The sequence below is a fragment of the Aotus nancymaae genome, unplaced genomic scaffold (assembly GCF_030222135.1).
Source record: "Aotus nancymaae isolate 86718 unplaced genomic scaffold, 86718_ANA_hifiasm-v0.15.2.pri h1tg000059l, whole genome shotgun sequence".
In the NCBI taxonomy this organism is placed as follows: domain Eukaryota; kingdom Metazoa; phylum Chordata; class Mammalia; order Primates; family Aotidae; genus Aotus; species Aotus nancymaae.
Window position 1 is genome coordinate 4,944,127 of NW_026988473.1, and position 12,344 is coordinate 4,956,470.

A 12,344-nucleotide genomic window follows, 5' to 3' on the forward strand; every position below is an offset into this window, starting at 1 on the left:
GCCAGTGCCGTTTCCTCCGTGGCTCTACGCTTCGCCCGTGCCGTTCCCTCCCTGGCTCTACGCTTTGCCCGTGCCGTTCCCTCAGGCGGTGACACTCTTCCTAGCTTATTTGTCAGGCTTGCTCTTACTAACTCTTTCAAGCTCCACCCAAGCATTTGCTGCCTCCAGAAGGCCGTCTTGAAGCTTCTAAGTACCCACCTGGGCCCCCCACACTATGCTGCCCCCCAGAGCCCTGGAGCTGGTTCTGCTTGTGTCTCGGTCCTCGCGCCATCTGTGACCTCAGTTCCCAGGCCAGGCACATGCTCAATAAATGTTTGCTGAACTAATACTGAGCCTCTATCTTGCAACCTGAGGAAGCACTCAGCGACATGCAGTGTGGCCAAGGTCGGGGCTGAGTGCTCTGGGCCCAGTGTTTGTGCTGGAGCCCCCCCACCTAGGACAGGGGCCCTGAACCAGCCCCCCCAACTGCTTCCCCCTCTCCCCTCCCTGCCAGCCTCATCTTCCTGGAGTACAGCCCTGTGGTTGGTGGAGCAACTTCTCCAGCCCCTGGGATTCCTAAGAGGACCCAGGAGCCCCACTGCTGGTAGAGGGGGAGCAGCCAACCCAGGACAGGACAGCTGACCCCACCCCTGCCCCACCTCCTACACCAACAACCTCATTCCCACCTGCTGCTGCTTTTTTTTCTTTTTTTCCTTTGAGATGGAGTCCCGCTCTGTTGCCCAGGCTGGAGTGCAAAGGCACGATCTCGGCTCACTGCAATCTCCACCTTCCGGGTTCAAGTGATTCTCCTGCCTCAGCCTCCCAAATAGCTGGGATTACAGGCGTGGACCACCATGCCCAGCTAATTTTTATATTTTTAGTAGAGACGGGGTTTCACCATGTTGGCCAGGCTGGTCTCGAACTCCGGACCTCAGATGATCTGCCCATCTCGGCCTCCCAGAGTGCTGGGATTAGAGGCGTGAGCCATCACGCCCAGCTCCACCTGTTTCTTATACAAAGGGGCTCTGGGGAAATTTTCCTTTTTTTTTTTTTTGAGACAGTCTTGATCGTTCTGTCACCCAGGCTGGAGTGGCTGGAGTGCAGTGGTACAATCACAGCTCACTGCAGCCTCTACCTCTTAGGGTTCACACAATCCTCCCATCTCGGCCTCCCAAGTAGGTGAAACTACAGACATGTGTCACCATGCTTGGTTAATTTTTGTATTTTTTGTAGAGACGGGGTTTCACCATATTCCCCAGGCTAGTCTCAAATTCCTAACCTCAAACCGTCCTCCTGTCTCATCCCCCTAAACTGCTGGGATTACCGACGTGAGCCACTGTGCCTTGTCAGAATTTTTCATTTGAAGAAAAAAGGTTTCCAGTACTAAAAAATAAAATTTGTAAAACGGGAAACAGACCTAGGAATAAATTTCAAATTGCTTAATAACAGGCGTTGGCTGATGAGCCCTTTCTGTCTGCCAGGCAAGCACATGCAGGACCTAGTTCTCCTGGCAGCCATCGTGAACCTGTTTGGGAGGGGAGGACCAGGCTCAGAGAGGGTGCGAATTTGTTGAAGTCATAGAGCAAGTTGGACCTTCTCCTTCTGGGGACCTTATGCAACCAACATCTGGCCCCTAAGACACTGTCTCTCGTCCCTTCCCACGGGCAGCTCTGTCTGCCCCCCTCCCCCCGCACCCCATCCTGGCTGCTCTGAATCCCGGGGCTCCCATCAGCCCCTGCTGCGGCCCAGTTCAGCAACCCCTCCCTGCAGGCTGTCCCATGACTGCAGGCTGCTCCCCTCTCTGCCCACACCGGCTTTGTGGGCCTCTCTTGCCACCCTTATCTCATTCCCTGCAGTTAAGGAGCCCAGCGTGCTTATCTAATCCTGTGCTGGTCTTAGACTCCTTGAGGGCAAGGTCCACGACTTACTCATCCTCCCTGGCCTGCTTCCCCAACTCGCCAGCAGAGTAGGTATACAGGATACATGGGCTGGATGGTGAGCCCTGGACTCTAACCCCCTTGGGGCTGTCAGGCCTCAGACCCAGAGCACTGGCTTAGGGTGAAAGGGGTTTGCAGGCAGCAGCCACCCTGTCCTGGGGTCCTCCTGCAGCTGCCTCTGCAGAGCACTGTGATCCCACGAAGGCCTGTGAGGGCTACTGCAGACCATGTTCCAACGCAGGAGCAGGACAGACCCAGCACCCTCCACCTGGCTCCTGGACCCCTCTGCCCTGTGTCCTTTTCCCAGAAGGCCCTGGCCTGAGTCTTACCTCCAGCCCCTCTCAGAACTCCTCAAGACCTGCCCAAGGGTCACTCCGTCTGGGACACCTGCCTGGGCACCCCCCCATTACCTCACTCACTGGCTCCCGGACGCTCTGTGGCTGCGATGTTAGCGCCTCCATCACGCCCCATCACCTACATCGAGCTATTTCCCCCACCAGCCTGAGAGCCCCCAGGAGTGGCTGCCACTGACTTTTTTCCTGCAGCCTCAGAGACGTCAAGGAGGCGCTTAATAAATGCATGCAGAAGGACTGGCCATATGTCTGAGCCAAGTTGTTTAGGGAGGGAGCGTAGACACAGTGGGGCGTCAGCACAGAGCTGGCCGCGGGAGGCCTCAGTAGCATCGTCTTCGTCCCACCGTCCACATCACGCGCGTGTGAACCGCGACGCTGACAGAGGCCCCGAGAGGTTGTGCAGATTGACTGAAAGCCAGCCTCAGAGAAAGAGGGCCCAGGCGGGGAGGAGGAAAGCCTCCCTGGGAGAGGCGAGTGTGAGGTCGGCGTTTGCTGAGGTGAAGCCGAGAAACAGGACGTGAGCCCTGGAAAAGGAAGGAATGCCAAGGGCAAAGATGCAGAAAGGGGATCGAGGCATGGGGCGGGCGGGACAGCTTGTTCTTCTGCAAGGCTTACTCCTAGTGGCCACCACCAGGGGGCGCCCCGGGCACCCTCCCAAGCTGGGCGGGGCCAACCCTCCCCACCGCGCTTCTCCCAAGGCCCTGCGGAGCAGCCCCTGGGGTCCGCCTTCCCCGGGCCGTCTAGAACCGCGCCAGGCCGGGACACTGTCCTGGGCAGAGGGCAAAGCCCGGGTGCTAGCGTCCTACACACAGTTGTGGGTCCCAGGCACGCACTGCCTCCCCTAAAGTGGCCCTAGTGGGACTCTTACCGCTGTGGTGTGCATAAAACATCACTGTAAACCGGGCGCCGTGGCTCACGCTTGTAATCCCAGCACTTTGGAAGGCCAAGGCGGGCAGATCACTAGGTCAGGAGTTCGAGATCAGCCTGGCCAACACAGTGAAACCCCGTCTCTAAAACTACAAAAAAAATTAGCCAGGCCTAGTGGCGCATGCCTGTAATCCCAGCTACTGGGAAGACTGAGGCAGGAGACTCGCTTGAACCCGGGAGGGGGAGGGGGAGGTTGCGATGAGCCGAGATTACGCCATTGCACTCCAGCCTTGGGGCAACAAGAGCAGGACTCCGTCTCAAAAACAAACAAAAAATCACTGTATAATATATATTCATAGTATATAATGTATATTCACAGAATTTACAATGAGTCCTCATTAACAACCTGCAGAGCCCCCAAATGTGCCCTTCCAGGTCTCCTGCAGGTCAGCACAGTTCTGAGTTTTACGGTAATCACTTCCTCGCCTTTCTCTGGGATTTACTACCCTGTACACTGCCCCAAACAGTCTGTGTGCATTTTGTCTGGATTTGTTGTTATTAACGCAAAGGGACTCACGCTGCCGTGTCCAGCTGAGTCTCATGCAGTTGCTGGAGCCGAAGCGTCTTCACTCTTGTTCACCGCTGGATAGTGAAGAGTACACTTGGGGTTATTATGAGCACTGAGCACTGTTGGGGTTATTATGCGTACTATAATGCACAGATTCTACTGAAGAGTGCTTCTGTAGCACGGGCCTAACACTGGACCAGGCCATGTGGTACCTAAGGAAGGATAGCTGGGTACAGGCCTTTTGTTTTTTGTTTTTCTTTTTTTTGAGATGGAGTCTCTCTCTGTCTCCCAGGCTGGAGTGCAGTGGTACGATCTCAGCTCACTGCAACCTCCGCCTCCCGGGTTCAATCAATTCTCCTGCCTCAGCCTCCCGAGTAGCTGGGATTAACAGGCACCCGCCACCATGCCTGGCTAATTTTTATATTTTTGTAGAGACGGGGTTTCACCATGTTGGCCAGACTGGTCTCAAACTCCAGATCTCAGGGGATCCGCCTGCTTTGGCCTCCCAACGTGTTGGGATTATAGGCATGAGCCACGTCGGCCAGCCACGTTTTCATTTCTCTTTTTGACAATGATGACAGCTTCAGAAAAGTTGCAAGAAAAGTACAAACAGGCCGGGCGTGGTGGCTCAAGCCTGTAATCCCAGCACTTTGGGAGGCCGAGGTGGGCGGATCACGAGGTCAAGAGATCAAGACCATCCTGGCCAACATGGTGAAACCCTGTCTCTACTTAAAATACAAAAATTAGCTGGGCGTGGTGGTGCGCGCCTGTAGTTCCAGCTACTTGGGAGGCTGAGGCAGGAGAATTGCTTGAACCCGAGAGGGAGAGGTTGCAGTGAGCCGAGATTGTGCCACTGCATTCCAGCCTGGCACCTGGCGACAGAGTGAGACTCTGTCTCAAAAAAAAAAAAGAAAGAAAAGAAAAGTACAAACAACATCCATATACCCTTTATTTTGATTCATGGACAGTTAACACTTTGCAATATGTTTACTCCCTTTCTCTCTCTCTCTCACCACACACACACACACACACACACACACACACACACATTTTCTGAACCATTGGAGAGTAAGTTACGTAAGTCCTTTTACCCTTAAATATTTCAACATGTATCTCCTAAGGAAACTGACATTTCTTACACAACCACAATGCAGTTACCAAATTCAGGTCTGGTGATAGTGATGCAATGCTATTATTTACTGTACAGTCCACTTTCAAGTGTCCCTGATTGTCCCAATTTGCTGGGACCACGCTTCACATCTGGTGTCGGGTCTCCTCAGTCTTCTTTTTTTTGAGACAAAGTTTTGCTCTTGTTGCCCAGGATGGAGGGCAATGGCGTGATGTCAGCTCACCACAACCTCTGCCTCCCGGGTTCAAGCGATTCTCCTGCCTCAGCCTCCCTGGTTGCTGGGATTACAGGCGCCAGCCACCATGTCCAGCTAATTTTGTATTTTTAGTAGAGACAGGGTTTCTCCATGTTGGTCAGGTTGGTCTTGAACTCCCAACCTCAGGTGATCAGCCCACCTTGGCCTCCCAAAGTGCTGGGATTATAGGTGTGAGCCACCGTGCCCGGCCTCCTCAGTCTTCTCTAACCAAGAACCATCCTCAGCCCTTCTTCGTTTTTCAAGACCTTGGTGTTTTTGAAGAGTCTAGATCAGCTGTTTTGTAGAATATCCCTTGCCCTTTTCTCCCCGTTTCCCCCCAATTAAACAAGTCAAGTACGTCCATTATATACATTTGGACAATATAGAAAAGTAAATAAAATTGCCCCAGTTCCTACGATGCAGAGATGGCCCCATAGACATTTCCTGTAATTCTCGAGTAAGCTGACTCACTTGCTCTATGCACTCTGCGCACAGAAACTCCTATCATCCTAGGAGGGAGGTGCTTTTGTTAGCTCTTGAGTGCCTTGCTAAAGATCATACTGTGTGCGGGATTTGATCCTGAACACTCTGCTCCAAAGCCCATACACTTGGCCTTTATGCTACATTGCTTCTCAACAGTAGCCAGCGACGTGAGTGCCTGCGTGTGTGCGTGTGTGCGTGTGTGCACATCAGGATGTCTCAGCTTCTGCCCTATTGGCATTTCCAGCAGGGTAATTCTCTGCTGTGGGACTGTCCTGTGCGTCATAGGATGGTCAGCAGCAGCCCTGTCCTCTGCCTAGTAGGGGCCAGCAGCAATGCCCAAAGTAGTGATACCAAGAATGCCCTCTGGGGAGCAAAATCACACCCAGTTGAGAACCACTGTGGTGGGTGTGTGTGTAGCCAGGTGGCGCTGTATTCCCTTCTGAAATCTTTCCCAGTGATTGGCACTCCATGGTCACTTCCAGGTCCTTCCATTTTCTTCTCCGGTCCCATGGCTAATGGCTGCCAGATGTTGCCTCTGAAGGGACTAGTGGATCAACAAAAAGGCGAATCTATTGCAGTAGCTGCCTTCTATTACTATACAACAAATTGCCACAAGATTCATGGTTTAGAACCACCCCTATTGATGAGCTCCTGCTTCTGCAGGTCAGAAGTCTGGGCCCAGCGTGACTGAGTTCTGTGCTCAGACTGTTAGATGCTGAAGGAAGGTGGCAGCCAGGCTGCGCTCTCACATAGAGGCAGGGGAAGGAATCTACCTCCAAGCTCATTCTTGTTCGCAGAATCTGGTTCCTTGCATCTGTAAGACTGAGGTCCCCGCTTCCCTGCTGGGGGGCTGCTGGGACTCCTCTCAGCTCCTAGAGGTCACTCACATTCCTTCTCACATGGTGTCCCCCAGGCAGTGCAGTAGCACCATCATGGCTCACTGCAGCCTCAACCTCCCTGGCTCAGGTGATCCTCCCACCTCAGCCTCCCAAGTAGCTGGGACTACAGGTGCATGCCACCATGCTCAGCTAATATTTTGTATTTTTGGTAGTGACAGGGTTTTGCCATGTTGCCCAGGCTAGTCTTGAGCTCCTGGGCTCCACTGATCCACACCCTCGGTCTCCTAAAGTGCTGGGATCACAGGTGTAAGCCACTGCCCAGCCAGCTCTGCTTTCAGAGGGCTCTTGTGAGTGGGGGTGGGGGGGCACTGGGATTATCTCCCTCTGGACAGTGGACTGCACCATCTCACTCCACCTGTCATGAAGTAAGTCCATCAGCTCTGCACTCCCAGAGTTACACTGGGCACGTACAACAGGGGTGCGGGATCTTGCAGACGACGTGAAATACTGCTTTGTCGCTGTTCACTCTGCGGGGCTGGCAAAATAGTAAAGATATTAACTTTTAGGAAAAGTTATAGATGAGTCTCAAACCTTTTGGGAGGCCGAAAGGTTTTACTGGGGCAGGCCGAAGGCAGCCGCCTGGTCCATTAAATTAGGGAGAAGATAAGGACAAGGCTTTCCCAATTAAGTCTGTTTACCCCACATCCCTTTGTCTCTACTCTGTTTACTCATGTAAACTTTGTGCTGGACGGCCCTCTCCCGGGAAGATGAAAGGGGAATTACCTGCTAATAGTATTTACTCTGGGCCCGGAACCTAAAGCTTTTATCATTCGTTAACCACTCTTTTAACCATGTTAATTATCCACAAGTGTGTTAACTTAGAAGCTCTGTTGTAAAATCTTGAGGGAATAAATGTGTGATGGACAGAGGAGTCTGGGTTGATTGGTTGCATTTCGCCCTCTGAAAGCAGCCAACAGCCATCCCTAGCCCACTTGCATCACTGTAATGGTATGAGAGTGCATCCGTTCATCCGCTGAGTCAGGGTCTGCCGGCCAGACTTCCGCGGGTGGTGACCGATGTCTTACTGATGTCTTAATGATGACCAAAGGGCAAGAGAAGTGTTTCTGGGGCAGGACATGGAACCAAGGGGCAGGGGCCAGATTGGGTGAGCAGGAGACAGAGGCCTGGCTCCACCTCTGAGAGGGTTCCACTATATTCCTGCCCTCGGGGATGCCCCAACATGTGCCTCTAGGAGCCAGCATGGAGCCTGGGCCTCAGGTGAGGGCTCTGGCCTCAGTCTCCTGGCAGATGGAGCATCACTATGTTCTGTACTTAATGGCAGAGTGAAGGAGTGCAGTTCAGAGGAATGTGCTGGCTGGGCCACAGGGCGGGGCCGGAGACTGGCTGTCGCAGACAGGTGGGCCAGGTGACCGCCATGTACCACCCCAAGCGACCTACACAGAGACTTTGATTTGGGGGGATGGAGGAGGAAGGGGTTAGCCCAGCACAGGGGACAGGAGGGTGGCCTTGGGCATGATGTCTGGCTCCTCCTAAGGTGTGGGAGTGAGGGGCTGGGCCAGAGCCCAGAGGAGCTTCTGGCCTTGTTGAAGATGGGCTGGGCTCTGTGCCTTGGTGGCTGAGTGTGACACATGGTTGGGGACAGAATTACCCTCCAGCCCCTAGCCTTTGAGCCCATAGTGAGGCTGAGGGCCGCAGGGGGACTGCAGGGTGAGGCCAAGGCAAGGGAGAGGCAGCTGGAGCAGAACTGGGGCATGTTTGTTCCTGAACACACAAGACACACTCCAGAGCCCCCTGGAAATGCAGAGGGGCCGTGTGCCTGGCAGCAGCCTGCACTCACACAAGGAGGCTAAGACCATGCACCTCACTTGTACTCTCAGGCTGCCGAGGCTGGGGGACAACAGGGTTACACTCGCCATTTCATTAGTGTAGGGTAAGGGGGACCCCAGCACCCTATAAGGGACCCCTAATGTTGTCACCACAGAAGGGGATTGCTCATATGCCAAATAATAGGCTGTTTCCTGTGGAGTCAGGCAAAGGCCTGGGCCCTCCGATAAGTTTAGGGTAAACCCTGCAGCCTGCACTCAGCGGCAGCCCCGGCCTCAGCAGCCCTGAAAAGACAGCCAGAAGCCACAGGGACTGAGACACACATGCAGAAGCCTGGCAGGTGAACTATAACTTTTACTCAAAGTGCTCAGAGACTTGTAAGTCTCAGCTTTGCAAAGCACTGTGCAGTTATATGTGTACATCATCCTGATAAATGTGCAAGCCTATCTCCCAGGCTGCAGAGCAGCAAAGGGGCTAGGGAGGGCTGGTGAGCTTCAGGACAGAGATTCACTTCAGCCTGCATCTGGGGAAGAGGCTCTTGAAACCCTCTTTCTCTGCTTTTCCACCTGCCCGACCTTGCAACTTCAAATGGCTAGAGTGCGACAAGAGCGCAGTGTTAAGATTCCGAAGGCCCAGATTCTCATTCAACCTGGGCTACTTTGAGCAGTCACTGGACATCCCGGGCCTCAGGCTCTTTCTCACTGGGATTTGAAAGCAGCTAAGATCCTGACACGGACACCTCCAAGTTGGGCCATGTCCCAGCTGCCAGCTGCCCACAGAAGCCTCTGGGGCCCAGCAATCTCCCCAGAGCCATCACCCAAGGGCCACAGCTGCTGCCAGAGAGAGGCCTCAGGGTGTGGACAGGATGCTCTTCTTGCCAGTGTGGGAGACCCAGCATTCAAAACAACAGCGCTCCTCAGTTCCTTACCTTGTGTTGGCAAAACTGATTTGTTGCCCAAATCCTATGACTGAGAGAACAACAATCTGTGCTGATATGCAAACTCTCTCAGTGGAAAGAATGAACCACTCCTCATCCCGGGGAGAAACCTATGTGTTTTGGTTTTTCCCAGTCCTATTCTTCCATATTTGGAGAAAAACTCCTTAAAAAAACAAAAAATATCAGCTGGGCGCGGTGGCTCACGCCTGTAATCCCAGCAGTTTGGGAGGCTGAGGTGGGTGGATCACTTGAGGTCAGGAGTTTGAGACCTGCCTGACCAACACGGTGAAACCCTGTCTCTACTAAAAATACAAAAGAATGAACTGGGCATGGTGGCGGGTGCCTGTAATCCCAGCTTCTTGGGAGGCTGAGGCAAGAGAATCGCTTGAACCCAGGAGGTGAAGGTTACAGTGAGCAGAGATCGTACCATTGCACTCCAGCTTGGGTGACAGAGTGAGACTGTCTCAAAAACAAAAAACTCTCAAACACAGTTTATTATACAGGTGAATCCTGGTCCTTGTGATGGGCTTATCAGTAGGCTTTCTGGTACCAAGCACAGGCACCAGGGCCTCCAGCGTGTCCAGATTTGCAGCAATGGGGGTCAGCTACTGGCAGGGTCCGGTCATGCTAGATGAGGATGCCTTTCATCCTTTTGGAAGCCTCATCCATTTATTTCCAGTAATAGGCCACTAGGGCTTTGGAAATGGACTACCGGAGGGCAAAAATCTGGGCCACATGACAGCACCCTTCACACAAACATGGGTGTCCATGTCAGCAAATTGCTCCTTGCCCAGAGGCAGAACTAGTTCCAGCAGCTTCAAATGCATCGCAAGGCTCTATCATCTCCAGAGGTCACCCATTCACCTTGATGAGGCCAAGGCCACGTTTGCAGTGGACTTCCCCGGCTGCACCTGGCTCTTGGATGGCAAGGCCAAGAGCACAGATAAGAGCACCTCAATGTGCGGCGCCACAAGTGGAAAAGGCACCTTTTTTTATTAAGATGGAGTCTCGCTCTGCCACCCAGGCTAGAGTGCAGTGGTGCGATCTCGGCTCACTGCAACTTCCACCTCCTGGGTTCAAGCGATTCTCCTGCCTCAGCCTCCTGAGTAGCTGGGATTACAGGCACGTGCCACCACACCTGGCTAATTTTTGTAATTTTAGTAGAGACGAAGTTTTCCCATATTGGCCAGGGTGGTCTTGATCTCAGGTGATCCGCCTGCCTCAGCCTTCCAAAGTGCTGGGATTACAGGCATGAGCTACTGCACCCGGCCTTTTTTTTTTTAAAGTTGTCTCTAGGGGCCTTGTAAATACTTCCCTAGACCAGGCCATGACAGTACCAAGCAGACCACTTAGAGAATAGGCAGGGCTCCTTTCTGCTGGATCAGGGCAGTTTCTGAGGAGACCCAGGGATACCTGAAGGCCCTGGGTTTGAAGGGAATTGAATTTTTTATGAACTGAAGAATAAAACACTGGGCGTGGGGGTGACACCATTTCTGAGATAAAAGGAAAATACTTGAATCCTCCATCAATCTGCCCTGGACTCAGGCAGACAGGCAGAAAGTGAAACAGCAGAGAAACCACATGTGAAATGGTTCATTCACATTTTAGGAAACTTTCCCACCAAACAAACTGCCGTACTCACAAAACACAGAAGAAAAAAATATTGCGACATTTTCAGTCTGGGGCATGACAAGATAAGGAAGCTGCCTGGAAGCTGCATGAAAACTCCATGAAATTGGGGGAACTAATTCCAGGCCACTTGAGCCTCACCAGGGTGGCGATCCCTTCTTTCAGTCCTTTAAGCTCTTTGGAGACAGTCAAGTGGCCATACAGAATAACAGGGTCTAGGATTCGTTTATAAATAACCAGGGAACATTTTGTTGTTTTCAGTCTTCTGGGGCTGGGTTTTCCCAGCACACAGGGCTCTGGGGAGATGTGAAAACCGTGCGTCAATGTGATGCTGCTGGCGTGCCACTTTGGAGCAGCTTCATTCAGACCACTGAACAACTACTTCATTCAGGATCCTCGGCCCTAGGCCCTTCCCGAGATCAGTCCAGAAACTGCATCTCCGGGGTGGATCCCTAATAGTGCTGAGTAGGAGGCAAACCCTCTGGCTTCTAAGGCTGACCCAGGAAGTGTGGACCGGGCCTGCCGGAGACGCCTCGTCACCAGTTGGCACGCAGCCTCAGTAGCTTTTGTGCTTTTGTGCAGGCAGGGCTGGGGTTACTTATCTGCTCTCCAATGGTTTGGGAGAGGGGAGGGCAAGGGAACCAGCATTATCTATTCCCTGGGAAGGGATCTTACAAGAAGTGGGTGAACAAACCTCCCATCATGTCCTCTCTAGATTCCATCCGACTCAGCTCCCCTGAAATAACCCGTTCTCAGATTTGAGTTCCTGCCTCTTCCTCTTAGCCACCAGCCCGAGTTATTCCCTGATATAGGCCCCTAGCTCTCCAGGCTTCCACATCTCCCAGAAGCCAGAAAGTTGGACCAGAGGCTTTCAAGGTTGCAGGTTCAATTCAGATCTCTTCAAGAGCCCTCAGGGTCCTGCTCCCCGGCCTTGGAGTCTTGATACTGGTTACCTACAGTTACATAACAATCAGTCCCCAAAGCTCTGACATCACCCACTGAAGATTCTCACCAGTCTGGCCAGCTGAAAGGGTCTGTGTGTGGCCGGGGAGGATGGCAGGGGAGTGAGCCCCACGGAACAGCCAGGAACTGGTAAGGGGAGGTAGGGCACAGGTCCAGTAAAAGATGGCAAATGGTGGTGACCCCGAGAGGAAAGCGGAAGTATTTGGGTTTTTAAATTTCCCCCTAAGTTCCCACAAGATTTCATTGCTGCCCCCAAACTCCCCCTCTTCCCCACATAGGGAATTTCCGATTTCACTTCCCTAAATGCAAGTGGTCAGAGGGCCTCAACTTCCTCCTTATGTCCTCCTGCTTTGCCCCAGCTGTCACCTCTGTAGTGAAGCCTTCTCTTCTCCCGCGCGCGTCCAGAGTCACGCATGTCCTCCCCAGTTTGTGTCCCTCTCCCACTCCCACCCCGTCGGCCTGAGGGGAGGTCAGGCCTCACGCTGCCAGTCAGTTTGCCCGTGTGCCCGCTTCTCCCTGCTCATTTTTCTTTCCTGTGTCGCCACCCCGCCCGGGATTCTCTACTCCCTCAGCTTGCTCT